General features: G+C 31.3%; 1 protein-coding gene across 1 annotated transcript in view; it reads right to left on the reverse strand.

Annotated features, from left to right (window-relative positions):
• LOC124359568 (diuretic hormone 45) overlaps positions 1 to 27,470 on the reverse strand; it is a 283,362-nt gene extending 255,892 nt beyond the window's left edge. Inside the window, exons 1-2 of the mRNA XM_046812434.1 lie at positions 27,360 to 27,470; positions 8,736 to 8,796 (exon numbers count right to left, since the gene is read on the reverse strand). The gene's annotated coding sequence lies outside the window, so the exon portion shown is untranslated. The remainder of the gene's footprint in view (positions 1 to 8,735; positions 8,797 to 27,359) is intronic.
• Between the last annotated feature and the right edge of the window lie 296 nt (positions 27,471 to 27,766).

Below are 27,766 nucleotides of genomic sequence, written 5' to 3' on the forward strand. Positions count from 1 at the left end.
AAAATATAACTATCACCTCCTTTACACTTATGATCGTATGCGTTTGCTTTTGAATTAAGCATTAGAGTAAGCAATTCCCAGAACATAGAAGCTTTAAAACAATTTTCTATTTTTCTGTATTTCTGTTCATAGTTTAAACTCTAACGCTAAGTAGGTTATCAGTATAGGTACAGGGTGGAACTAAAACTATAATAGGCTACAATAAAACCCCCAAAATTAAGTGAGAACAGTGCAAAATAGCTGATGAAAATTAATACTTGAACAGTTCTGATCCTAATTATTTTCTGTTAATTATACAGTTCCTCAAAACTGTTTACGTTAAAAAGAAGCAAATATATAAGTGGTTCAGTTAGATGTTAAAACATACACACTACTATGTATTTTATAATTTTAGTTCCACCCTATACCTAGTTTTAATATTGTCATATATTACTAATAGCCTTTATAGAGAGAGGCTCAGTGGTGCTATTGGAACCTTTGATCGATGTGCTATTGCTTTCGTTCCCGCCAATAGTGTCAAGTGGCGGGAACAGCAATAGCATAATGACCCTCATTGTGCATAAATCAACCTTTCATGGACAAACTGCGCATTTCTGTGAAGTATGGCAAATACGACGCAGTTCGCTTACACAAAAAGGCCATTATTTATCCTCGCTAAGTGACACAAACCCATAAAAGTACAAGGCGTTGTAATTGCAAAACTCGGGAGGGCGCAAATGTAAAACTTACAATAGTCTTCCTTGCAAGAGAAAATTGGTAAATGTTTCCGTGCGCGAATTGCATTGTATTCCTTAAGCATAATATAGGCGTTGACAATAACTCTCTACAGATTATTCCCTGAATTAGATATGTCAGAGATAAGGATAAACACACAGACATAGATGTGGAAGAAGTTGGAATTTAATTGTAACGACACCCTTACGATAGTCACTGTGTTAAAATGTTGACACAATGTTTTGAGAAACTGCTATGATCCTCAGAAGGACTGTTATTGAGGAATGCCATGGTAGGCATATCTGACGAATCGAATTCGAAGCATATTATGGTAGACCAAATTTGGGCTTCTACATTTCATAATTTCTTCAAAGCCCTCTTTCTATTCATCATACACATGCTCAGCGATATCATAGTAATCTAAAACTAAAACTATATATAGATATAAATCTATCATTATCCATTAACTAATTAGTGAATTTAACCTGCAACAGATAAGCTTGAAGTGTTTATTGAGACCACATCGCGATTAGAGGTATTCCTGTAAACTACCGCCATTATAATAATATAGAACATTAATAAGGTTATTAGTTCAAGTTTACCATTGCATCATGGAATAGGGGACACTATGTAATTACAGTTGTGTGAAACACTCACAAGTACAAGTTAATGATACGTATAAAAAATTGTGTAATAAGCTGCGTATTGTGTTTTATTACACTTTGTAGGTAATGAATTTAAAAAATTTGATAAAAAAATCCATTACTTGAGGTTTAAGTACACATTTTTTAAACATTTTACCTTTACGCATGCTCCTTACTGTGTTCAAAAATAGAAGAATGTTATCTATTCCCTCCCCTTGAAATATTCATTGATGTCGACCACCTTCTGAAATATGAAATACCCCACTGTTAACTATTAGTTAGTTCCTTCGCCAGGAAAAAATCGAGCCTCTTTCTTGTTATCTCTGAGTTCGTCAAATATCTAGGGGTAACTCTGGATTGCAGGCTGATTTACCCTTTATAAGAGAAATGAACATTTAAATTATGCTTCACAAGACGAAATGGTAACTCACGATTTATTGGATTTCAAGACCCTTCTTTGGTTGGAGGTAAAACCCCCTAAATAACGTATGGCTCGCTAGTGGAGTGGACAAAAACAGGCCAAGCCACAGTTTAAGTTAATCTAGCCAGCTTCCAAAGTCTGGACTGCTTATTAATAACAGGAGCTGTTAAGAGTCGTTTTGCAACTGCCGTTAAATTCCTCTATGATTCTACAATTGGACTTATATCCACATCATGACTGAAGGATATAAATACGCTAATCGAATGTAAGTTGCGAATCACGAGAAATAAGCTCGGCTTGTAGGCTATTGCCATAGAGGTATGTGACCCGGTGCGTAACATGATATCGGACTCCATGGCATTTTGAGGAGTTATTTCAAAACACATTTAAAGATTACAATTTAAACATTAGCAAACACCCTAGAACTGTTAATCGACATAATTATGTCGGTTAATGCCGCTTTTGTGGTGTTAACCGTCAAAATTTTGTCGATCAAACATTCCCTCGTATAATTACTTTTTATAATATACTCCGGTAACGTATCGATATAATTCATGCACCATTGGATTCGGGAAGAAAATTGCTAAGGAACAGAATATGAGTTTTATTCCTCTTTGTATTATGGTTATGACGTAGCAAGCTTGTTATTTTGAACGTAAAAGAAAACGCGACGCCGTTTGTTGTGACCGCCATATTGCCGCTGCCGTTCTGTATCACTTTCGTGCCGAGCTGTGGATATTTGTAAGTTTTAATAGTTTTACGCGTGTTTTAGTGTCGTATTTAATGTGTAGTGTGTTGTTTGATGTCTTAGTAGTGTAAACATATATATTTTAGAATAAATCAATTTCTATTTACTGAAATATGTTTGAGAAATTACCGGCTTTGTGTAGGCTATGGCAAAATGACTTGGCTAAAATTCATTTCACATAGTTTGTTATTGTTTTCACTTACTAAACGTTATTTATAGCACTCTTTTAGCTCTGAAGTAACTATTTATTTTTAGTAAATAGATAGTTTTCACAATAAAATAATTATATATTTCCTGTAATTTCTTTGGTTATATATAATAACTGTTTGGGTTATTCTATATTTTTTCAATATCTTTGTTATATTTATAGTTTTCTAACTACATAATATTTCCTATTACTTATAAACCATAAATTTATAAATTTTGATATAGTACAAGCTTTAGAAACTATTTTATATTTTGTTGAATGAAAATTTTTCGCAAAATTTTTGAATAATGGCAAAATTTAACTTTTTTTACTTTTCAAAAAATAATTTATGGTAATTATTTCATTACTACTGTATATTCTATTTTATCTAAGTAATAAAATATGCAAAATAACATGTATTCATAGATAAATGTATTAGCAAAACTTGTTTTACCAAAGTCTTACGTGTACACCCGATTTTCAGAATTTATACGCATCGCTGCTTTTTGTTCTATAGCTTTACGATGCTTTCATAAATGTGTATAATGTTTATGTTTTTCTGAAACTAGATAAAATTTGACACAGAATGGCTATCTCACTTATAAATATTTCTCACTATAACTTCATTTGCTAGGTATGGTCCCCCCCAAATTTAAGAAATATGTTTCGTAAATTTTATATTTGATTAAAAAAAGTGTTTATTAGAAAATTTTTGATGGTTAATTTTACAATATAGTGCAATTCTACGTTTAATTCTGAACACAAAAATATATACTCTTATTTATGTTGCTTTTATTTTATATTTTTAATAATTTTTTTTAAAAAAAACCTTGCGCGAAGCTCCAAAACAGCCCGACACTACAGGATGAAATGACCGCCAGTTCTAGGGTTAAACAGCAAAATTACTCCGACCAATTGGGTGAAGCTCTGAAGTTGTAGCTATTTCCTATTGAGAACAGCTGAGGCAGAATCACAGTCTATGAAAAATGTTTTATTCCAGTATTGTTATAGATTCAAGAGGTTTACCGGAACAACAAAATAACGGAATCCTCATAATCGGGTATTAAATTATTTCAAAGTAATTTACTACTTAAATAAGTAACTTTATGAGGTTATTGATGAACAGTTACTACATTTCTGCACTCAAACTCCAGTTTCTGATACATCAATAATTTCCATTAAAACTTTGAAGAAGAACAGTGAAGAGAGGTGCCGTAAAATCCGAAATCCGTAACAAATTCTTAGAGAACTTTTTTTGGGGAAGAGATGATTTTCATAATTCACCTAAAAGCTCTTGAAATGTGCGAGGCCATTCTTTTGCTTCCACAAAATCCTCCTATTTTTCTTAAACATCTCAAATGTGTCAAGTAATACTTACTTTACCTTACAGTTATACACTATCCTAATAATATAATCAATGCGAATGTGCCTTTGCTTGTTTGTTTTGTTTTCACGCTTAAACTATTCAACCGAATGTACTGAAATCTTAAATAGACATACTTAGGGGACCCTGGCATGAATATAGCCGGATTTACCTTTTATTATCTATAAAATCCCTCCGAACTAGGTCAACTAGCCATTAAGTTAGCGAAAGATCCCATCTTGGTCCCAAGTTATGGAATATTAATTGAAGGAAGAGACCTATATATGTATATATTTTCTTGGCTGGGACAATAAAGCAAGTAGATCACAAGAGCTGAAATTAAGCGGATTTTTATATTACATCACAAGTTCTCTAAGTAAGGTGGGTACGTAACTGGATTTTTAAAATTGCGGGTAACAGCTAGTTTAAAATATATATGTTTAATTTAATAATAAACACTATATAGCAGCTTAGAGACGTTATTTGTATAATCTGTGTGAATATATAAAAGTATTTAACAGTATAGTACTAAAGATATGATAGATCCATATTTCATCATCCTTCCGGTATTAAGTGTTGCAAAGAGAGATATGTGCTTTTGTAAGCTCACTTTTCCTCAATAGAAATTAACAAGGTTTAACAGGGCAGTATGACCAACATGCCAGAAAAAATATTATCAACAGGGAGATCGCGTCAAACAATACGTCATACTTTATCATTATACTTGAATATAACACATATAAAATGTCTTACCTCGAATTAATACTTTAAACTACAATCTGAGTATGTTTATAATGGAAATAATATCTCTCTTTATTTTGTACTGCTTGTCTCCCACAAAGCATGCAAACACGCTCTGGTCATGTTAGCTTTGTAGATCGATTATATATTATACATAGGTGATGTAATATATTTCACCTATGACTTTCCTCATTATTTTCTGCTATGTGGAGAATAAGTTTCATCATTATTTTCTTTCTCTGACCATTGGATCAGAGAGCTCATTTATAGATTAACATATTCAATTTCTTTACTAACAGGGAGACCTTTGAAATCGCGAGCTTATACATTTTGGGGTTACATTTGTATATATTAAACTTAAATTAATATTATTCATTTTATTTAGATGTTTTAACATACACACTAATATGTATTGGAATTTTAGTTCCGCCATTTCTCTCCATTATTTGAACAACCTTGTGTAAAATAAATAGTTATTGAAATTATTTTATGTTATTTTATTATTGTTATGTTTTATTTTGTTACTGAAAGTAAGTATTGAAATAATCCTTTAATTTTATGTACGTATAAACCCGAAATTAATTTATTGGTGTTAATCTTTTTATGCTGTATATTAATAAAATAAGATATATATATATATATATATTTCTATTCCAATCTTGAAGAAAAATTAGGAATAAAAGTTTCTTAATATCTTAATGCTTTCATCATCGTTAAATTTAAGTTATATTCAAATGTTTTGATTCAATAAACACAAAACTAAAACTTGATGTTGATATTATTACTCTTATTATAATAAGCAGTAATTTAACTTTAATTAGTTTTGTTTGTTGATTTCCAGTCCGACGGAGAGTAACACTTTAATCAGAAATAGTATAAATGGGACAGTTTGCTCTAGCTGAGTTTTTGACTCATTGGACGTTGCCAAAACATAATTATCAACAATGACTCTGTTGCAAATTAATATTTGCTAAACAAGGTCCAATACATCCTCGTTTAGAACAATAAACCACACTATATCCAATCACTGCACAATATCCTTACTTATACTCAATCCAGGTATCCACCAATGGAAACTCGTACATGAGGTCAGGCCACTGTGTTCTGTATTTTAATCCATAACTTATAAAGTAAACAACGCCAGATTGTAATACTAGGTTTACATAAACATTATGTCAAAGATTTAACTGAAGAAGCAAAACTATAGAAAATGTCACTTTTATCGCTGCTAAATATTCAATGTCCAAATACCAATGCAGTGCTAAGAGATCTATGTGCCAGAACTGTTTAATACAGTTTTTACAGTCTCCAACAGAATGCGCTTGGAGTAAGATCTAATTGCCGTTTCCTACTAAATCTCCCCAGCTATTGAGTTGTTTGTTGAGTAAAATGTCACATGGCACTTAGGTATGTTACATTTTACTACGATGTTGGACTTAGATCTTGCTGCAATATGACTCACTTCATAATGTTATTGCTAAGCTGTGAAATAAGAAAGGTTTTTACAACTTTGTGAATGACCGTATACTTGAAAAAAAGAGATCATACAAAATCTGAAAGCATATTTTCTGATTTTAAGAAATTGGTGTGGATTTTTATTGCTCCTAAAAAGTTTGTGTTTTTACACTTAGTACCTTTAGCTTTTCCAGTCTTCATTATTGTTGACTAAAGATGGCACTCTATAGCAAGGCGTAATATTTCAAGGAGTTTATTGTGTAAGCAATGTTCCGAGCGGTTTGTACCGAGAGACTTTGATATTGGTTAGTTCTATGTGCTCCGACTCGGTGTTTGTAAAAGCACACATTTATGACACACAAACAATAGTGAGATATTAATCTATATAACTTACTTCATGTATGAGTACAGTTCATAGTCAGTATACTGTATGTAGACAACCTCACACCAGCAGACTTAACGCTTTGTTTACGTACAGACGCAACTGCAAAATAGGAACACACGCACACAAACACGTGAAACTAAACTCACATTGACAAGCACAGCCAGCGTGAATGCCGGTTTTCATAGTGATAAAAGAAATGCGCACCGCACTGACAGGGAGCCCCTACTGACTACTAGTAGCAGGTGTCCTAGTGACCTTGCTGGGACCGGCAGTGTCAAGGTTATGTACAATAGTAATTAGCTGATCCATGCCTTATCAGACGAGTAAAGCTATAACACAACTTTGAGAGTGCAAAACGAGCAAAATCCCACCATTTCAATATATAGGAGAGCTGCCGTATCGATAACTTGATTAAAATTATCACAGAAATATATTAACAATACTATAATAGTTTTAAAATGTTCTTTAAAAAACACGTTACAGTAAAAGATATAATACGGATTATATTTAACATCGCAACCACGTAGAGATTACATTACAGATCATTTCCTGAAGCAACAAATTATCTTAAAAAAAAAAGAAGAATTCTCTCATGCATAGCTGCAAAAAAGTATATATTTAATTTATCTATGGTATATTAAGCGATAGGGTATATTTTATATAGTTCATATTCAGTAGTTTAATCATTTACAATAAGTAATAATTGAGAATGTTTAACTAAAAATAGAAGACGTGACAACATGTTGTTCTTTTAGAAATTTATGCTTGAATTTTTTTTAATCCACTTTTTAAAGATGGCTGGATCAAATGTAACTATTTTTAATATGTGCTTTATGACTAATTTTAAACTAAAAAGTAACTAATGAATATTACTAAGTTTAGATTATTAAGATTACTTTCTTATTAAATTATTTCGAATTTAGTTATATTTTTTAACCGAGTTATTAGAATTTGTTATGCTTTTAACACTAAATATTTAATCCATTTACTACGAATTATTAATTCTAAAACTTAAAAAATAACGATTGTAAACACAATAACGCGTTTTGGTATGAACGCGTCTCCATGAAGAAACATCCCTCGGCCCCAAACAGTCTCGACTAAATACCTCTTGGTGTCAAAGGCGTCTTATTCCGTTCAAGAGTTCATGCTGAGCTCCCGGGATGTAAATCCTAAAATTATTCAGAAAAATCCTCACTTCTGATATCCAATACAGAAACTATATCGTTATTAGTAGCACTATCAGCATCATTTGTAGTAGAATAGTCTTTTGACGTATGCAATTTGTAAAATTCTTTACGTAATGTAAATCAAACATTCTTGCAGATAATTTAAGTTAGACCATAAATCATGTCTCGCTTATAAATAACAATCAGACGGTTAGGCTATGTTTCCACTTGCATTAGCTAACGTGTATACAAACGTTTACGCTTGACGAGACCGGTGTAAAATAACGCTAATACAATATTGGCTGTGTGATGTAAATCAAACATTCTTGCAGATAATTTAAGTTAGACGATAAATAATGTCTCGCTTATAAATAACAATTAGACGGTTAGGCTATGTTTCCACTTGCATTAGCTAACGTGTATACAAACGTTTACGCTTGACGAGACCGGTGTAAAATAACGCTAATACAATATTGGCTGTGTGATGTAAATCAAACATTCTTGCAGATAATTTAAGTTAGACGATAAATAATGTCTCGCTTATAAATAACAATTAGACGGTTAGGCTATGTTTCCACTTGCATTAGCTAACGTGTATACAAACGTTTACGCTTGACGAGACCGGTGTAAAATAACAATTAGACAGTTAGGCTATGTTTCCACTTGCATTAGCTAACGTGTATACAAAAGTTTACGCTTGACGAGAACGGTGTAAAATAACGCTAATACAATATTGGCTGTGTGATGTAAATCTATAGCCACTAAATATGGACACAGAATTAGCCACAGTTGAAGCCAACGGCCCTCGGCGTAACTTTGTAAACTATTGACTAAACCAGGTACCAGGTTCTTGACTACAAGTTAGCGTTGACGCGTAGAAGCAACTCTACGTAAACTCTGAGGCTTACCTGTTTAATTACTGGCAAATCGGTGATAGCAAACTCTGGACAACAGCTGAGCCGCTCTCTCCTGTAACAGATCATAAACATCATGATAACCTAGTAACAGGTAAATTGTGTCATAATCTGTTATATTTCAAATTAGCAAGCTAGGAGTCTAGAGCCGTCTTGCATTATTTAAGCGCACAAACCGATTTTCCGTGAAATCGGTAGAGAAATTTCTCCTGAGAAATCGACCATCAGACGCGCTAGTTTTGTTTCAGGTCAAACAAAACCTAAAAAAAAAACAAAAGGTTGATAGGAGGGTATCAAAATAGATACAAATATAAAATTATGTTCAGATCATATTGCTCTTATCGAAGGTACGGAAATAAAGTAGTAGTTATTCACCTGTGAAAGAGATCAGATAGCAGATTTCGAAACGTAGTGTAACTGATATCCATTATTACTGAACGATGGCAAATGGCCGGAAAATCCTATTTACTATCCGTCTATCGTCAAAAACTTTAAAGAAAGCACTTAAATACGAGTAAATGTATAATCAGCGTCAGCTAACTATACACAAAATCTTAAATTGGCAACTTTCGGTAAATTTTAATTTTATTATTATTATTTTTTTTTTTTTTTTTTTTTTTTTTTTTTGTGGTAATTATTACTATGACGGATATATATTCATAATTGTAACGTATGACCCCGATACCCACTCGTTCATCAAAACTAGTGCGGCTGACGATCGATTTCTTTCATACGAAAAATATCTTAATCGATTATAAAAAACCCCTTAGTTGTGTGTTTATAGACCGCAAATTGAGTCTCGTCTTTTCAAGTCTTATTACTGAAGTTCATCATCTTACATGTCTCTCACCATTTTTAATGTCTGTATCTAATTATTTTTAGTATTAATTTTGAAAGTATTCTAAATACCTTATGATTTGAAGGGATAAATTAAATATTCTAAATGTGCCTCATCACCAACACGTCCGGGAAAACACTTTTCATAGAACCATTTGAAGTTATCAAACATCCAACATTAATTCGTTGCAACTGATTTTAACAAAGGAATCCCTATTACACAGATGCAAACAATGCGTATTGTATGTTTTCATTGTATTTTTGCAACATTACGTCAACTTTAAGATCTTGGCGGCATAAATAAAATCAGAATTGGAAAGAGGGAAAGGTGAGATTGACGTGCGATGAAATCAATGAAGCCGCGAGAATGCTTTATAATGACATCAACTTGACACCGCCTCTCCGCAACATTCAACAGACATCACAATCTGAGCTGGAGTGTCATCAGTCATCTAGTTTTTTGTCATCGGGAACATCTTGATGACCCACTCGCGTGATTCTCACAGACTCGGATTTAATACCATAACCGTTCCTTATGTTACGATTATTTACATAGTTATATACAGTATTATATATGGCGTAATGTTTCACGAGTTTTATAAATTTAAATTTGCATCGTTAACAAAAATGCAACACGATCTAGATATTTTACACGTTATTTTTCAAGTAGCTGGGAATTACATGAACTGACAATATTGACGATATACGTCATAACGCAAGTACTGAGGAAAAGTTCAAACTTTATCTCGCAGTGTCTGTCGCTTGTCAGGCTCGCACTTACACGTAACGGGAGATATCTCAATTGTGACACTGTTTGAGTACTTTCTTGTTTATACGTCATATCGCAAGTATTGAGGAAAAGTGTTCAAACACTATCTCGCAGTGTCTGTCGCTTGTCAGACTCGCACTTACACGTAACGGGAGATATCTCAATTGTGACACTGTTCGAGTGTTTTCTTGTTTATACGTCATATCGCAAGTGTTGAGGAAAAGTGTTCAAAACTTTATCTCGCAGTGTCTGTTCGCTTGTCAGGCTCGCACTTACACGTAACGGGAGATATCTCAATTGTGACACTGTTTGAGTACTTTCTTGTTTATACGTCATATCGCAAGTATTGAGGAAAAGTGTTCAAACACTATCTCGCAGTTTCTTTCGCTTGTCAGGACTCCCACTTACACGTAACGGGAGATATCTCAATTGTGACACTGTTCGAGTGTTTCCTTGTTTATATGTCATATCGCAAGTGTTGAGGAAAAGTGTTCAAAACTTTATCTCGCAGTGTCTGTCGCTTGTCAGACTCGCACTTACACGTAACGGGAGATATCTCAATTGTGACACTGTTCGAGTGTTTTCTTGTTTATACTTCATATCGCAAATATTGAGGAAAAGTGTTCAAACACTATCTCGCAGTGTCTGTCGCTTGTCAGACTCGCACTTACACGTAACGGGAGATATCTCAATTGTGACACTGTTCGAGTGTTTTCTTGTTTATACGTCATATCGCAGGTGTTGAGGAAAAGTGTTCAAAACTTTATCTCGCAGTGTCTGTCGCTTGTCAGACTCGCACTTACACGTAACGGGAGATATCTCAATTGTGACACTGTTCGAGTGTTTTCTTGTTTATACGTGATATCGCAAGTATTGAGGAAAAGTGTTCAAACACTATCTCGCAGTGTCTGTCGCTTGTCAGACTCGCACTTACACGTAACAGGAGATATCTCGATTGTGACACTGTTCGAGTATTTTCTTGTTTATACGTCATATCGCAAGTATTGAGGAAAATTTCAAACTTTATCTCGCAGTGTCTGTCGCTTGTCAAGCTCGCACTTACGCATAACGGGAGATATCTCAATTGTGACACTGTTTGAGTATTTTCTTGTTTATACGTCATATCGCAAGTATTGAGGAAAAGTGTTCAAACTTTATCTCGCAGTGTCTGTCGCTTGTCAGGCTCGCACTTAAACGTAACGGGAGATATCTCAATTGTGACACTGTTTTATACGTAACGGGAGATATCTCATTTGTGACACTTTGCAACAATTTATTTAATTTATCAAAGACATTTAAACGCAAACTACAACAATGTCTTTTTTGCTGCACAATAAGCTTTAGTGATATATGAGTGATTAATGAGTTCCCATTATTACTGTTCAATAAAATCGGATCTCCTGTTGTGTAAAAGCCAAACTACAGATTCCCGGATTCCTACGTACTTACCGAAGTCTCTTTACTTGAATTGCGTTAAACGTCTAATCGTTGAGTATTACGGAACAAACTAAACCAGTGTTCCGGAATTGTACGAGTAAACCAGACCATTTCCTGTGGTATAACACTATTCGCGACGACACAACCCAGTGCTATAGTTTATCGATGGTTGTAACGTAGGTGAATTTTGGTAATAGCAGTATAATCTTTAGAATTATGAGAATAATACTATAGAAATACATTATCAAGTTAATATGGACTTGCAGGACAGCTCATTTAGATTAAAGGCATTGAAAATATGAACGATCACAGGCGTAAATTATTAAGTTGGATCACTTTTGTAACAAATACCATTTTTATGTAATCTCTTTTGTAACAAATACCATTTTTATGTAATAACTTTTGTAACAAATGCCAATTTTATGTAATCCCTTTGTAATAAATACCATTTTTATGTAATCACTTTTGTAACAAATACCATTTTTATGTAATGTTGCTACACTAATAAAACTATACGTGTTTACAAACAAATATGCCGCTATTCGCTCGATTGACAAATGCTCAGTATTTTAATCCAGGTTATAACCCAACAGTTGTGAAAATAAAGTTCGCAGCTTTCCAAATATAACGTTGATGTTTGTCACCTGATCGCTGAACGCGGTCTGATGCGTCACAAGCCCTCTCTCGTATCATGGTTGACATTTGTTACGTTTAAACCTGTACATTGACATTTGGTTTTCTCTAGCCATCCAATTCACTTTTTGAAGTTTTAAGCTTAAGAACCAATTTTACCTCAATACATGTATGTGTGCGTTTTATTTACATATATATATATATATATATATATATATATATATATATATATATATATATATATATATATATATAATATTACACTTATTAATTTTAAACTATTCAAAACAAATCACTAAAGAACTTTTAACATGTTTAAATTTTCTTACTCAATAACTGTCACATTCAGAATGGAAAATACCAATTTTTCCAACACAAATAATATCCCTGTCATACTTTCATCACTCAGATTAAAGTATAGAATTTCACGTTATTTGCTGTTAAAAAAGAAATATTACATCCTAACTTATATATTATTTAGGAAAGTGGTACTTGGTGGTCTTTATTATCTACAAATGACCCAAACTTACTCTATATCACGATATGTCAATGTTACGTATGCATTTCTTACCTTTCTTTAATTACAAAACCCTTCAAAATCAATTATAAAATAGGTTTAAATGTAATCTACTCAAATCGTAGACGTGATATTTGGCGCAGAATTATGGTGAGGATAGAGAAAGATAAATAGTTAGAGTCGTGTGAAGAGGATACATGACGTCAGATCGTGGGTTTACTATTGACACCAAACATCAGTTTCCCACTCAGAATCTTAGTCACGGACAGAAACATTGCCCTTAGGATTTATTGCAAAGCAATTTATTTTATTGTCTTCCTCTTCTAAAAGTGTTCAAAGATATATTTCTCTTTTGTAAATAAAAGATCTTGTATGCTTATGCAGTTACTATTAATACATAAAAATATCAACATTCGCAACTAAGTTATACACACACAAAAATTAATAACTTATCATGAAGCCGTTAAAGTACAATAGCTTGTCAAAACCCAATACGGAAAAACTGAGTTTGTCAATAAAGTTTTTCAACGTATTTTTTTATGAATTTGTAATCTACTTTGAACTTAATAGATATTAAAGCAGTGAATTCTTGGAAAAATAAAAATGAAACTGTGTCTGTACATGTATTGTAAGTCCTGATCTAAGAAATCTAAGCGTTTAACCGTCTAAGTTGTTCATGTTCTAGTTGCTTGTCTTTCCACAACAATCAAGTGTTTGAATCATAACTATACATCCGACCAACCGAATCAAGAGAATTATGGTTTAAAAATGTTAAATGTATGATAAAGTTTTTTTTTACAAAAAACTTAAACATGTAAAGTTAAACAAAAAGTTAAACATGTAACAATACGTTGAGTTAGAAATACGGGAAGATTGAGATAAATAGGGACACCAATTTATTCCGTCTCCTTATACATCACTGAAGGTGTGATATTTTAAAGTAAAGTAACTATTAAAGTTATGTTTGGGACATTGGCTGAGCGTTAGTGATGAGATAGAAAAATTTCGATTCTGCCTATTTGACCGTTTTCGCTATATCGGAAACGAACTGTCCCAAAGATTTTCAATATCCCAAAAACTGTGTTTTCTATACATATAGCACTGAGTTAGATAATGTTACATGTTACCCCATGGTTATGTGCTGAGCGTTAGCGAGAGGTTTTACATTGGTCCTATAGGCAATCATACCATGATTCAATGAGAAAATAGAAGAATAAACAAATTTGTACACAAAATATGTACAATCATACAAGAGTTTAATATTTTAAATATTAACACACATATTCTAAATACCCTAACATATACATAATATTTTTGGTTACTTGATAATTACGCTTGTATTATTGAAATACATTGCAATGAATCCTAAATTAATGAACGAAAAATATCATAAGGGAAAATAACTTGAGAACGATTTTATCTATAGACTAGAACTTTTGTACAAGACTTCATTTCTACAGACAAGTATGAGTTATCTGCTTGTCCAAATCCAACCATGGATTTTGCTGAGCGTCGTTGAAGCCTATCTCTCTAGTAGGCTGTCACAAATTCTCTTTTGTCTGCCGGGGCATGTAAATATTTCTTCTGTATGATTTTCTGTCTGTCTATCTGACCGCAGGACTGTTCTAGAATGAAATGATCTGTAGACATGAAATTTTCATGCAACCTAGACGAAGCTTCTTACGCGATATGTGATGTAGAGTAACCCTACCTTGTTAGTATTAAAGGCACAGAAATTTGGAGTTCATTCATGTTTTCACTAAAAGGGTGGTCTTATTAAAAGGGGACCACTAATAATTTTCATAATACCTATAGAATACTATATCGGAGAAAATAAAAGGAAATGTTCATTATTTTACATGCTTATCATTAAAACATATGATAGACTTTTCTTCTCTGATTACAGAATTTATTAAAATTTTAGAATAAGTATCAACGTTACGCTCAATGAACATGGAGATATAACGTACTAGAAGTGATTATAAACTGATTAAGTGCAATGGTCTTTCGGAGGTGAAATCCTATTAACATAGACTTTCTCAGATAGTCTTTGTATCTTTCATAACAATGGAAGGTTGTAGAACAAATGGTTGAAATTATTTGCTGTACAAAGGGTGCAGGAATTACAGTTGTTTATCTCCAGTGTTCTGAGATGGTATTTATGACTTCATGAGTGTTGCAACTGTTATAAGTTTCTCTTACAATTCGCAACGTTATTTTTGTATGAAAAAAGAATACTCCGTAAAATTACATTTATTTATTTTGCTGTATGTAACTTATAACAAATAAAAGGATTTCAATCTACAAATTATTTAAGTTTACACTTAAACTTTTAGTATTTAATCGCTAAATACTGTAATATTATATAATCCTAATACTAGCATTAGTTTAAATTACAATATTATAAATTCGTCAAGCCTAAGATTACACTTTAGTACACTAATACTCACATTTATGACGTATCTATTTTTATTAACAAAACAACAAACAACTTCATAATATGAAAAGAAAATTTCATACACAACATTTTTCGAGTTATTTAAATCACTGCTATTATCGTCAGCAGTGAACCTTTAACACCCGTTATTTGTGATTTAATTTCCATTTCCATTGGTTTTCTGAAACAGTGTTACAAAACAATAATATGAAAAATTACTTGAAATGCTAGTGTATACAAAAATAAATGGTCGTGGATCGATATGTCTATATAAAAATAGTCCCAAATAATGCAACAAATATTCTTCCTTTCCATCAACACTTTACAATTCTCCACGTTCAAACTATCACTGTCTATTGTAAAGTAGAGGTTTGGGATGTCAATTCTATCTAGTTTTTCTACCGCCTCTCAGGAATAAAACTTTATTTTTTCAACATAATACTATGAAAATGACCGTACGCCTTATAACGGTAACACTTTTATCAAAAATAAATTGGCTTTAACGAGTCTATGGTTTCAAAACCAATTAAGATTGACCCATTTTATTGATATTTTTAAAACTTCTTAAACTTTATCTATTTAAGTTAGGAAAAGGTTGAATGTATATTAAGTTATTTATGGAGATATACATAATCGACACGTATATAACAATTTTTCACATGAGATCATTATGATCAATTTCGCTTCACCCAGAAGTTAAAATAATATCTCTGTACATGAATGAGGGCGCATACAAAAACAAATATTTATTACAATTGAGATGTTTGTAGATCCTTACTAAAATTATAGAAAATTCATCCGTATTACAATTAAGGATGTACAATCTTCTGAGTTGTAATAAAAAGTTGTATTTATGTGCTAGTGCGTTTTTAATTTTGACTTTCTTATTAAAAATGGTTTATAAGCGATTCCTTGAGTATCACATTTCAAAAAAGAACAAATGTATCCTGGTATTGTCTAATCACATCAAATCTCCTATATTGTTACCCTGTCCATTTATAAATGCCCGATCCTCCATTAGGAAGAACTAACTATACACAGAAAGATGAGCGCATGCGTTTATGTTTATGAACAGACATTTATAAAAATCCCATAAGTTTTCAAAATCTAAGATAATCGTAAAAAATACTGCAATAATAATTATTGAAGGACAGTCTAGGTTATTACAATAAATTTAACTAGAATACATATAGAGAGGGAAAAGCAAAAGTAAGTACAGGAAATTAATAAGTTTTTAAACGTATTAAAATTTTGATGAAATTAAAGCAGCTATAATTAAAAGAACAGTCGATCTGCAAGCTCACTGTTTCAAAAGAGTAAGTTTTGGAGGATGGAAATTGCTACTTTTCGGACAATAAAGAGAAGTTTGTGACAGAATCCAACATTCAAATAAGAAAAAAAAAAAGATTAGACGTCGTTTCTTAACTGTTGATAAAGTTGTAAGAAATGATCATACAAATTTTAAATTATAAGAAAAGGATAAAATTTTACGCTTCCTTCTAACACTGCCAAATATTCACAGAACAGGAAGTCTTGAATAACAGTAGACTTGATATGTTTTGATACAGCAGGAGACTACAAGTGTGAATTTTTTCAATAAATTGTTAACTTTTTAAATTATTAACTGTCTTTTCAATCTTTTCGTCTGTAATGCTACTGTTAGTTTCTATTACTTTTTACCTAAAAAATACATAAATCGTATATAAATATAAACCATAAATTTGTAGCAATATATCTTATTAGATTTCAGTATTGTAAGGTAATGTAAGGTAATTAATATGAAATGATTAATTGGTACATATAGTACTTTAAAGCTCAGAAGTTATTTTGATTTTTTTTTATATTCTAAGCATTTTGAATAATTAAAGTTAGCTAACCTTTTAGACCATTGAGAACAAAATTGTAATAGGAATGTTTACGTTGCTACTGAGATTATTCCTTTAAGGCAGTGAAATCAGGATTAGTGGTCGGTATAATTGTTATTTTTATTTTAAAAGTCATAACTGTTAAAAATAACTTCCATAAAATATAAAAATAGAACATATTTGTATTACTCTACGAGAAGTTATAAGGAGTTATAGAGGTTTAAGTACGGAGTTTAGTCGACATTAAATGTCGCTGAATGGTGAAAGTGAATTTTTTTCGAGCTTCAGAATTACACATTTTGCAATACCTTACAACTTTAAATATGACCATTTTTTAATTAAATATAGTTTAAGAAAATTAAATATTTTCAGTAAACTATACAACTTACGAGAATCGCCAAATAATAGGATACCCTAAGCTTTACTTGAAATATTTACAACTACTTTTGGAATGATCAACATCGTTAATTTCATTGTATTGTTCATATCTGCTGAAATGTATCATATAAAGTGCTGTACCATAATGTATTAATTACCAAAATCACTCCACCAAAAAAAATCTATTTTAATACATAAATTCAAGTCTTACATCTAACTAAACCCATCTGTTTGAAATAGCATAAAACGCAATTACATAAATATTTCTCGCTGAGCGAAACTACAATCTGAAATTATTTCCCAGTGGTCTGATATCATATGTGAAACTGTGAAATTATTTGTGATCTGAAGCTGTTATAAGATATTTTACGATTAAAATATTACAGAATTAATATTCCATCAGAAGCTTTGTTGTCATTTTTAGAATAAACATTTTGTGAATAAGGAAGAAAAGTTAAGAATAATTAAATATAATGTTGACCGTAATGAACACTATAATCTATTGCAATATAATTATAATGAAACATTTTAGGATTAACGACCTTCAAATGAATTCAAATGAAAAATATGTATATTTTTTAATATTAACTTCGATTTTAAAAGTTTTTAAACAGTGAGTGCACTTTTGAATTAATTATGAAAACTTCTTTAGTTCCTAGAAAAAACAATTATACTCTAAAATATTGAGCATATTTAAAATTGTTGGACCCCTGTCAAATTTAAAGGTATTGGTAAATAGAATAGAACAATTTCTGTAATTAGATATCCATATCGATATAGTGTATGAGTACTCAGTATTTTCATTACTACAAAAATATTCATCTTTTGGGAAATATATGCCTTGATATACAACGTTATAGAACATGTTTTTGAAAAAAAACTAAGTGTACAAATATCTTGCTGGTAGGTAAAATATTTTATTTTTTCTACAAACGGTACATTTTGATGTTATTCTAAAAATTTTTAAAACTTAACTTTTATACTTTTTCAAATGGGTTAACAACACCTCTTTTGATGTTTTCTTATGAAACATATAACTTATATTTTATTCCCAAAAATGTTGTCAAAACAGAATATGTTTACTTTTTTCAATCTTTCAGAATATATATGACGTGTTTAAACAAGGAGTATGCCATAAAACGTGCACACATGATAGGCTTGCGAAGTTTTAAGTCATCTTGTGCTTTTAAGCGTTACTATGTCAAATAATTTCATATTCATTTTATTTATAAATGTATTTATTTTCTAACTTTCTATAGGTCAATTCGTTTTCAAAATATCGAACGGGCATATAGACAAAAATGATATTTTCCAGGCCCTCGATTTATAGATCCTACTTACAGATAACTATATCTCATCTAATAGTATCTCATCTAATAGTCGACCGTACATCTAAACACTGTTATAAACTAACCAAGTATTATCTATTCAAGGCTTAAAATACAATCCAAATAGGATTAATAATCTTTGTGATTGGATTAATACTTCTGTAAGATTACTTTTCTGCCTGATAAAATTAAAGGGATTAAACACCTAAACTAGGACACAAAAACAAACTTTTAAGCTGAAACGTTCTGATTCAAAACGTCACTACCCCCTCATCTGTATGTTAACACCGCTTGGTAAAAAGAGGTAAACACTGAGCGTGCAATATGCTACGGGAGGGGAGGTTCCGGGGAGGATGTTTGGTGAACGTAATATCGAGATACGTACTGTGATGGCGTTAATGTACACAACCGATGAGATCAACTTACGTTTATTAAAATTTGGCTTTCTCTCATTATTTCATGTTTACGTTTAGATTATCTTATGATTAAATTATTATAAATCTGTAGTTGACGATTGTGTAGTTGTTTTTTTTAATTACGAAACTGAATGAGAGCGATAAAAAGTGAAGAAGGAAAATAAAACGCAGTTGCAACATTCTAGTTCTCATTTCTTTCTACACAGTGTGAAAATGAAGAATTTAAATGAAACGTCTAACTCTGTGTTTGTAATACAAAATTCAACTTTAACTGTATGGAATGTTAATTACACTTGACTTATTGCCCAAACATAAAGGGAGTTAAGTGTTGTTTAAAACCATAAAAAACGGTAAACTAAACACAACTCTGACTAAAATAAAATGTTATCTTGCCTCTATATAGAATTTTGTCCGTTTAATGCTTCCTTCTGAGTCATAGGCTTTCAAATTGGATTAAAATGCTTTTATAAATGAAGACGATCGTCATATTTTATGATTATAAAAGTATAATCAAAGTAAGTGTATAAAATATAAAAGGATGTCATAGCTAGAAGTGAAGATAAGAATGATTTATATGGTAAAGGGGTGGTCTATTTCCAAAACGTACGTTACGTTAATATTTATATCTTACAGACAGATTATTATGTTAAACCACTTCTTACTAATACTGTATACCCCCTTATGTCTCAATTCGAAAACCTACAATAATTTATGAAAATACCACCTTCTACACTATTGGAAAAAGAGAAAATGAAAACATTTGTCGCAATTCGAAAACCTACAATAATTTATGAAAATACCACCTTCTACACTATTGGAAAAAGAGAAAATGAAAACATTTGTCGCAATAAAACTCAAATTGCCTTTTAGTAATAAAAAAGTTGTTTTATTTATTAATTGATATTTTGCTTGATTTAATCTATATATTTATTACGCTAATGCCATCAATTATTTTATATTCAAAATAATATTTGTTTAACTCATTAACTATATTATAATTTTTATAAAAGAAGCAAGTTAGACTGATCAATTAAACATGATCATCTAAACTTTGTTCTTGCAGGTTCATAGTTGCCAGAACCCCGCATTACGGAAACACGTAGCCTACTACAGTGTACTACAAAAACTCTTAAGGTCAAATAGTCAAATTAAAAAATATCTTTTATTGCTCCGTTACATTAACAATGCATAGTCTATTTATAAAACAGTCCTAGTCTATTTTCCAAAATAGTTTAACACTTGCACTCTGGGACTGAATGGGACCCGGCCAGACAACGCCTGTTATAAACGTATGTTTGTTATCGTGAGTTTTTTAACATTTTTATTCGGCTAATGGTGTTAAACCACTATTTTATATTAGTTTTACTGTTCAAATCTAATAAGCCTAAAACTAAATGCGATGAAGAACAGTAAATTAAGTTATCTTGTATGTGTAATGATAAAACATTATTTATAGGAACTTGTAAAATTATTTATTTTTCCTTACCTAATCTACTTATATATATAAAAAAGTTTTTGTATTAATTATTGATGAGTGGTTTGCAAAAGCCCAATATTCTTATGTTTTTAATAATCTCGCACTACAATCATCTCATTGCTTAGCAATCAAAAAGCCATACATCGTTAATTAATTTGGAATTCTTCCTAATGATATCATTTAGTTTAGTTTTCGAGGAAACAATAAAATAACACAACTCATATTTATTATTTTGCCAATTAAATATGTACCAAAAAGTTCTTCCTGCGAGGAATATCTACAATGAAAAGGAACGCTTTCGATAAACTAAATATTACGAATTTAGTCATATAAACCTAAGATTACAGGATGAAATATATGGAAAAGCAGACGTTCGCAAAAACAAATAACTGCGAGTATTATTTTCTACCGACACGAGATTGTATTGTTCCTCCAACAAGCTTTATTGCCTGTAGTTATCATAAAACTGTATACTGTTATTTTAGTTATAATATTCATTACCAGTATAATTTTAGTAGCAGAATTATTAACTAGAATAGAAAAGTTTTCTGTGTACTTGAAATTTATGCATATTTTCACGTATGAACATCGTATTTATTATCATTAACTACAAGTACACTAATCTGTATATGGTGAAATAATGGCAATTATTTTAGATTGTTAAATAAAATGTTCGAGTTCAAATAAATTGAATCGTTGTAAAAATGTTCAAAAGAAGTGAACTGCATAGTTCTTCTCTTCATTTTAAATAGAATTTTTGGATATGTAAATGAGCAACTGATATTAAGTTTGTAATATATGGAATCCGAGAGGAGTATAACTGGCAGATCACACAACTCCTCTCATTTGAAGATCACACACCTCCCGTCATCTTCCGTAAGTAAGAAGGAATAAAGGACAACGTTTAATAACGCGAAATCCCATAGCTCAAGAACTTCTGAGAATTTCCAACAATTTATAATAGCTTATAATAAGTATTGGTTACGAAGATTTTGGACTAAGATGTCTATTAGAAATTGAACGCAGCTACTTCTGCCCCTGCACAGCAGCAGGCGGGGCTGGGTCCACTACTATCGTAGAACGGCTTTACCGACGTGTATGTAAGCCCAGAGCCAAGAGAGCTCTTGAAACCCTCGGGAGGTTTTTGATAACGGGTTTAACACTTGCACTGTGGGACTATGTTTACCGGGACTGACTGAGACCCGGCCAGACAACTCCCGTAATAAACTTATGTTTGTTATCGTGAGTTTTTAAAACATTTTTATTCGGGTAATGGTATTAAAACCACAATTTAATATTAGTTAATTGTAAAAATATAATAAGCCTAAAATTAAATAATCACTACGAAGGTTGTGTCAAACCAATGCTACAAAAGTCGCATTCCAGTTGCTAGAGATACAGACACGATACACAATCGTATATTGCTGTATATGTTAAATAGATTTCATTTAAATCAGATAGTTCTAGTATATAATCCTAATGACAAAATTTCCAAATACTGTTTTGCAAATCTTCGTTGAACACGACCACTAAGTATACGCTTCGTTTACAGTTTTATCTGAATAAATTCTGCGACGCTTAATACTTGAAATTCTGTATACAGAAATGAGAATAAAAAAGGCACTCAAAACTCTGTGACTCTTCACCTTTCTAGGAGGATGTCAAATGAGGAGTCCGAGTGAGAAATCTGAAATACAAGCACAGATGAAGTCGTACATCATTTTAAAGGCTGCCACCTTACCAATCGTTACAGTCCAATATCCTAAGACAGTTCAAAATGTATGCTTTCGACCTCATAGTACTTTTCAATAACATTTGATTCTTGAAATGTATATTCATATTTAACTCAATATTTATATCGACGTAATTAATTGCCTACTTTCATTTGTACATAGCTACATTAGTACAATACTTGATTATATATGTTTATCATAAACTCCTATTATGGGTTAAAGTAAAATAAATAAAAAAAACAATAATTTTTTAAAACTGTAACTATGATACCTATTAATTTTTGTTACATTTGTTCTACTTTGTTACTCGACGTATATGGCAATGGGCTTGTGGCCATCTTCATGAGCTGTGCTAAAACCTAGCTGACCTATCATTCTAATTATTGAAAGATGGTAGAAGTCTGGCCACCATGGTTTTTGTAACAACATTGGCAACCAATCGCTATTTAAAAAAATGATTTTTACTAGGTTATAAGGTTATAAATTTGTAACAAAATATCGTAGTTTTGATAATTAAAGACATTTTTCTCAAACATCTTACGAAAAGTATTTTTATAAGAAGAAGAAGACATTCACAATGGCTGAGCCTATTATTTTTTAAGTAAAACCAACCTTAATTTTAAACCATTATTTTACAAAAAAAAAACTAAATTTTATGAGGGAAGGAGTAGAATATTTGAATTTGTAGATATGTTGTCAAGGAAGTGAATGACTGTTAAGATAATTAAATTTGGATTGGAGATTTTTATGTAATAATGTGACATAAACTGTGACTAGGATTACATTATTTTGTTTAAGTTAGATACTTTGGAAGAAGTAATGATTACCATTTTCTGTAATTCCTAACATTATGGGAAGAGTTTAACTAGACTGTACGTGATTTTCAATGTAATCAAATATCCATATCTTGAAAGCCAAAGGAAATAATTTATTTTAACCATGTTTTTTAACATGACTGAGCGTGCCTAGTCTTATACTTTAAGATGAAATTTTATTATAACAGGCTTCGTATTTCCAACTAACTAAGTGGGCAACAATTATATATGTCCTTGAAGTTGAATTGAAAAAAAAGTATTTCAGTTTAATATAATTAAATATAAATCCTGCAAAAAATATGAGTTCATAATGTAAAATAATATTATGACACAACATTACCAAACAAAGTTATGCATATCCAATGAAAATGCATTGTGTAAAGCGACAGGTAAAACCAAATGTCACTAACATATTACCCGCATTGCTGTTATAATACCGTTAGAGACTTTGTTGTCATCCCTTTCCTGATTATGTTTTCACTCAATGATTATGAAATGTCAATTTTTTAAGACAGTTAATTAAAATCCTAATAGCAATGTTTTCCATCTATAAACCTTCCATTAAATTCAATATTGTATAATTTTCCACACAGCATTTACGATATATTTGTTTTTACAGATGTTTGAACAAATATAGGTAAATAGATAATCTGGAATATTTTAACTGAGCGCTATTTTCTAACTATATTTTTCGCCTAAATTCAGAAGAGGTGTGCGTTTCTGCATGTCCGTGTAACTTTATCCACACATTATCTGGGAAACGGTATAACGAAGAACAATGTTGGTCTATTTAATAATAGATATATAACCAGCGGATTAGATTCTTTGTCCCATTCTCAAGTATATCACCGGAAATACTTAGATTCAGATCTACCCTTGTAACCTACTTCAGAATAGACTACAAAGGCTGGAATAGACGCTTTTCGACCGAACTAGGCTTCTCAGACAGAATATAGCCTGTGTATATTTTCTTAATCGGGGGAACAAGACAAACTCGGCAAGCAATACAATTATGTTTCAAACATTAATTGTCTGAACTATTATTGTATATTTGACAATTACATTTATAATTGTCAAACATACAATTATAAATGTATATTTCAGACAATTAGAAATGTATATTTCAGACAAATAAAGTTTGAAATATAATTGATTCAATCTGCTCATAAAACTGCAAAACCTGAAATAAGTGCCAGTTGCAAAATAGCCTATGCGAAGCCCATTACGGGAAGAATGAGCGTAAAAGTAATTTATCCCCCAGCACCTTTATGTCCATAAATTATGGTAAAATAAACTACATAATTTATTGATTGGAATACATATTATTTAGAAATTAATATTTCTCTTCCAACAATCGAAAATCTTATTTTCCGTAATAATACAAAGTTTCTATTATATTGTTTTTAAAAGAATAGATAAAACTAAGAAAGACTGTATATTATATCTTTGTAATAAAAAATATAATAGTAGACGAATGTTTAGTTTCCAAATATATAGACAAAGACTTTATTTAATGTTATGATAATTAAGTTTTGTTATGATAATTAATTTTAACGTTCCAGAAAAATTTCCACTTTATTTATGTTCATATTCATTGTTTGGTTTATAAAACTAATTAGTTATAACCACAATGAGGTAATGACGCAATTTAACTTAATTATGTCAAATCTCTACAAAATAGCAAAGACATTAAGTTAAAAAGAATATTACTAAAGGTCTTATTTCTTTCCGTAAACCTTAGAATGTTAGTATTACAAGCATTATATAAAATGAAAGATAATTTCTTAATATGAGGTGTGAAAACATGTCTTGGACTTCACTGGGTTGAGTGTAAGCGAATCCTTTCTCACGTTGGATCCACATTGAAACTCTAAATTTGGAAATAAAAATGAATTTTTGAGAATTCAGCTTCAAAAAGAGATTTTTATACTGGAGAATCCATTGAAATTAAATAGGAAACCTGTAACATTATTCAATATTACCTTTTCATGTAAATTGGATATTTTACACAGTCAAAATTTGTACCTTATGATTGGATTATTTATAAATTACAATATTCCATATTGCACGAAGTTTACTCAGGTTTCCAAAAATAAAGTTATACACATTTTTACCAAAAGGTCGTAGTAATTATTATGTTCAATTTTAAACAACTGTTAGAGTTGATCTATCTGTTTCGCTTGAGTGAAATGTATAGTTTATTCACAGCCCGTCTTCTCTGAAGACAGGTCTATAAGAAACAAGCCTCGACCACTTCACAAGGAATTACAAAGATAAATATTAGTATCCTAATTTCGGTTGTCTTGAAATTAGGCTTGTCGAAACACATCTGAAGATGGAGATATGAGTTTTTAAAGCATGTTTTATATGAAAAAGATAATGTATATAAATTACCATACACTAAACACATACTATATTTTAACTAATGAGTAACATAAATATATACATCCCTAATATCTATAGTTTTATATATTTCCATCAGGCTGATTGCATAATTGCCCACTATATTACTTTAAATTTCTATGATGCTTCATGGAACGAATAACCTAATCCTTCTGTGTTTTTACGGAATTATCTAGGTAATTACAGGGAAATTTATCTAACAATCCCAACCGAAAACAAATCACTGCAACTTAAAAATACAAGAATATTATTATTCTGCTTCCATAACGAATTTGTTTTGTTATTTGATACTGTCGTTCCAATGTTATAGTTATCCTAGTTTATTAATCTTTCCCGTTTAAAGTTTCCTCATACCATTAAACACATATCATTATATATAAACTTAATATAATTAAAACAATACATTTTACATAAAAATCTTTTTGGGTAAAACCAGTCTTGACTGGCATTTTAAATTTTCTATTTTAAGTAGATTTTTAATATTATTATTACAATTTCGGTTAGTTTTTTAATAAAAAATGGGGAGACAAAATTTGCTTGTCTAGCATATTTTTGCTCCCTTTCTTTTTTAGACTAACTGAATAACTTGTATTTTTAAGTTAGTTGTAAAATATCAGCAATAATTGACTCAATTTTAGGAGTGTTAGTGGCGGGTAAGTCATCTGGAAAAACAGCACTAAAGTGCGTTTGAAATATTAAATAAACTTGATGAAGATTATGAATTAATTACTAGTGATTTAGAAGTTAAATAGTTGCAAACATTCTAGTTTTCTGAAATTGTTCTTTGCATCATATAACGATAATAAGCTAGAAATTAAGACTAATGAAGTAATACTATACTAACAAAGATTGCCCATTTTTGTATTAAATGACTAAGTGAATGATTTCTCACAAAACATGTTAGCCGCAACTGTCTAATCTTGTATTCCATCGATTTAAAATATATAACAAACTTTTTCATGAAGAAAGTTCATATCTATTACAGAAAATTTATTTTAACGTTATGCCATTTTATTTTTTAGACGTTTGGAATATTTAAGCGAAATATAAAGCAGTCTATCTCTTAAGAAAACTTATCTAACATTAAATGTATAGAATTTAAGTCCTTAAACATTATTCCGGGAGCATATTATGTAATAATATTGTATACGTTGTAAAATGATAAAAATATAAATAGTTAAACATTTAAAAGTTTGAAATAACTGTAAATTTTAGTTTTAAAGGAGAGTAAATTTCCGTCATCTTCCTCGCACTCTAGCTAGAGATATTAACTCCAGTGTAAAGAAGTTATCAGCAATGACGCAACGCCGAAGCAGTTTAAACTCGTTTAAAGCAATCTTATCCCCAGTTCCTGAGTTACAGAGTTTTAGACAGATCTTGAAAGTTGTATTTACTTTGATTCTAAACGTTCGCTCTACAACTTTCGGATTTTTTATACTTAATGTTGTTATATCGTCATACAATTTTTAAAAGCGTATATTTAAATTTGTTCGATTCTCAATGGATGCCGATAGAGTACAGGGGGACAGTGAGTCTGTAGTTGATTGTATATAGAAGTGTTGCCGTCACTTACGGAGGTGCGATGCCGGTGTAGTGGTCGCTCACACAAGCACAGTCGCACTGCCGCTGTCCGAGGGTTGCTCTTATACCCCTGCGCGCGCTACTCGGCCCCCGCGCCACCGCCTCCCCTATTAGACGCGATATTAGACAGGCTAATGTGTGTGTGCCCTTGGTGGCGCCGGAGGTCTCGCCACCTACGCCGGGATCACCGGGTTGTCAAAATGCTAACTAACGTCATTTCGCGCGAGGTGCTCCCTTCAATGTCGACTCAACGAACCATTCACGTTTAGTGTACTCGACGACTCTAAATTTGTCATAGGGTGCAGGAACGGTTACGATTTTGGACTGTTTTCATATCTATGATAATTATACTTCACACTACACAAATATATTTTGAGTCATTGCAGTAGGTACTGTACC

Source organism: Homalodisca vitripennis, chromosome 4 (assembly GCF_021130785.1).
Source record: "Homalodisca vitripennis isolate AUS2020 chromosome 4, UT_GWSS_2.1, whole genome shotgun sequence".
Taxonomy (NCBI): domain Eukaryota; kingdom Metazoa; phylum Arthropoda; class Insecta; order Hemiptera; family Cicadellidae; genus Homalodisca; species Homalodisca vitripennis.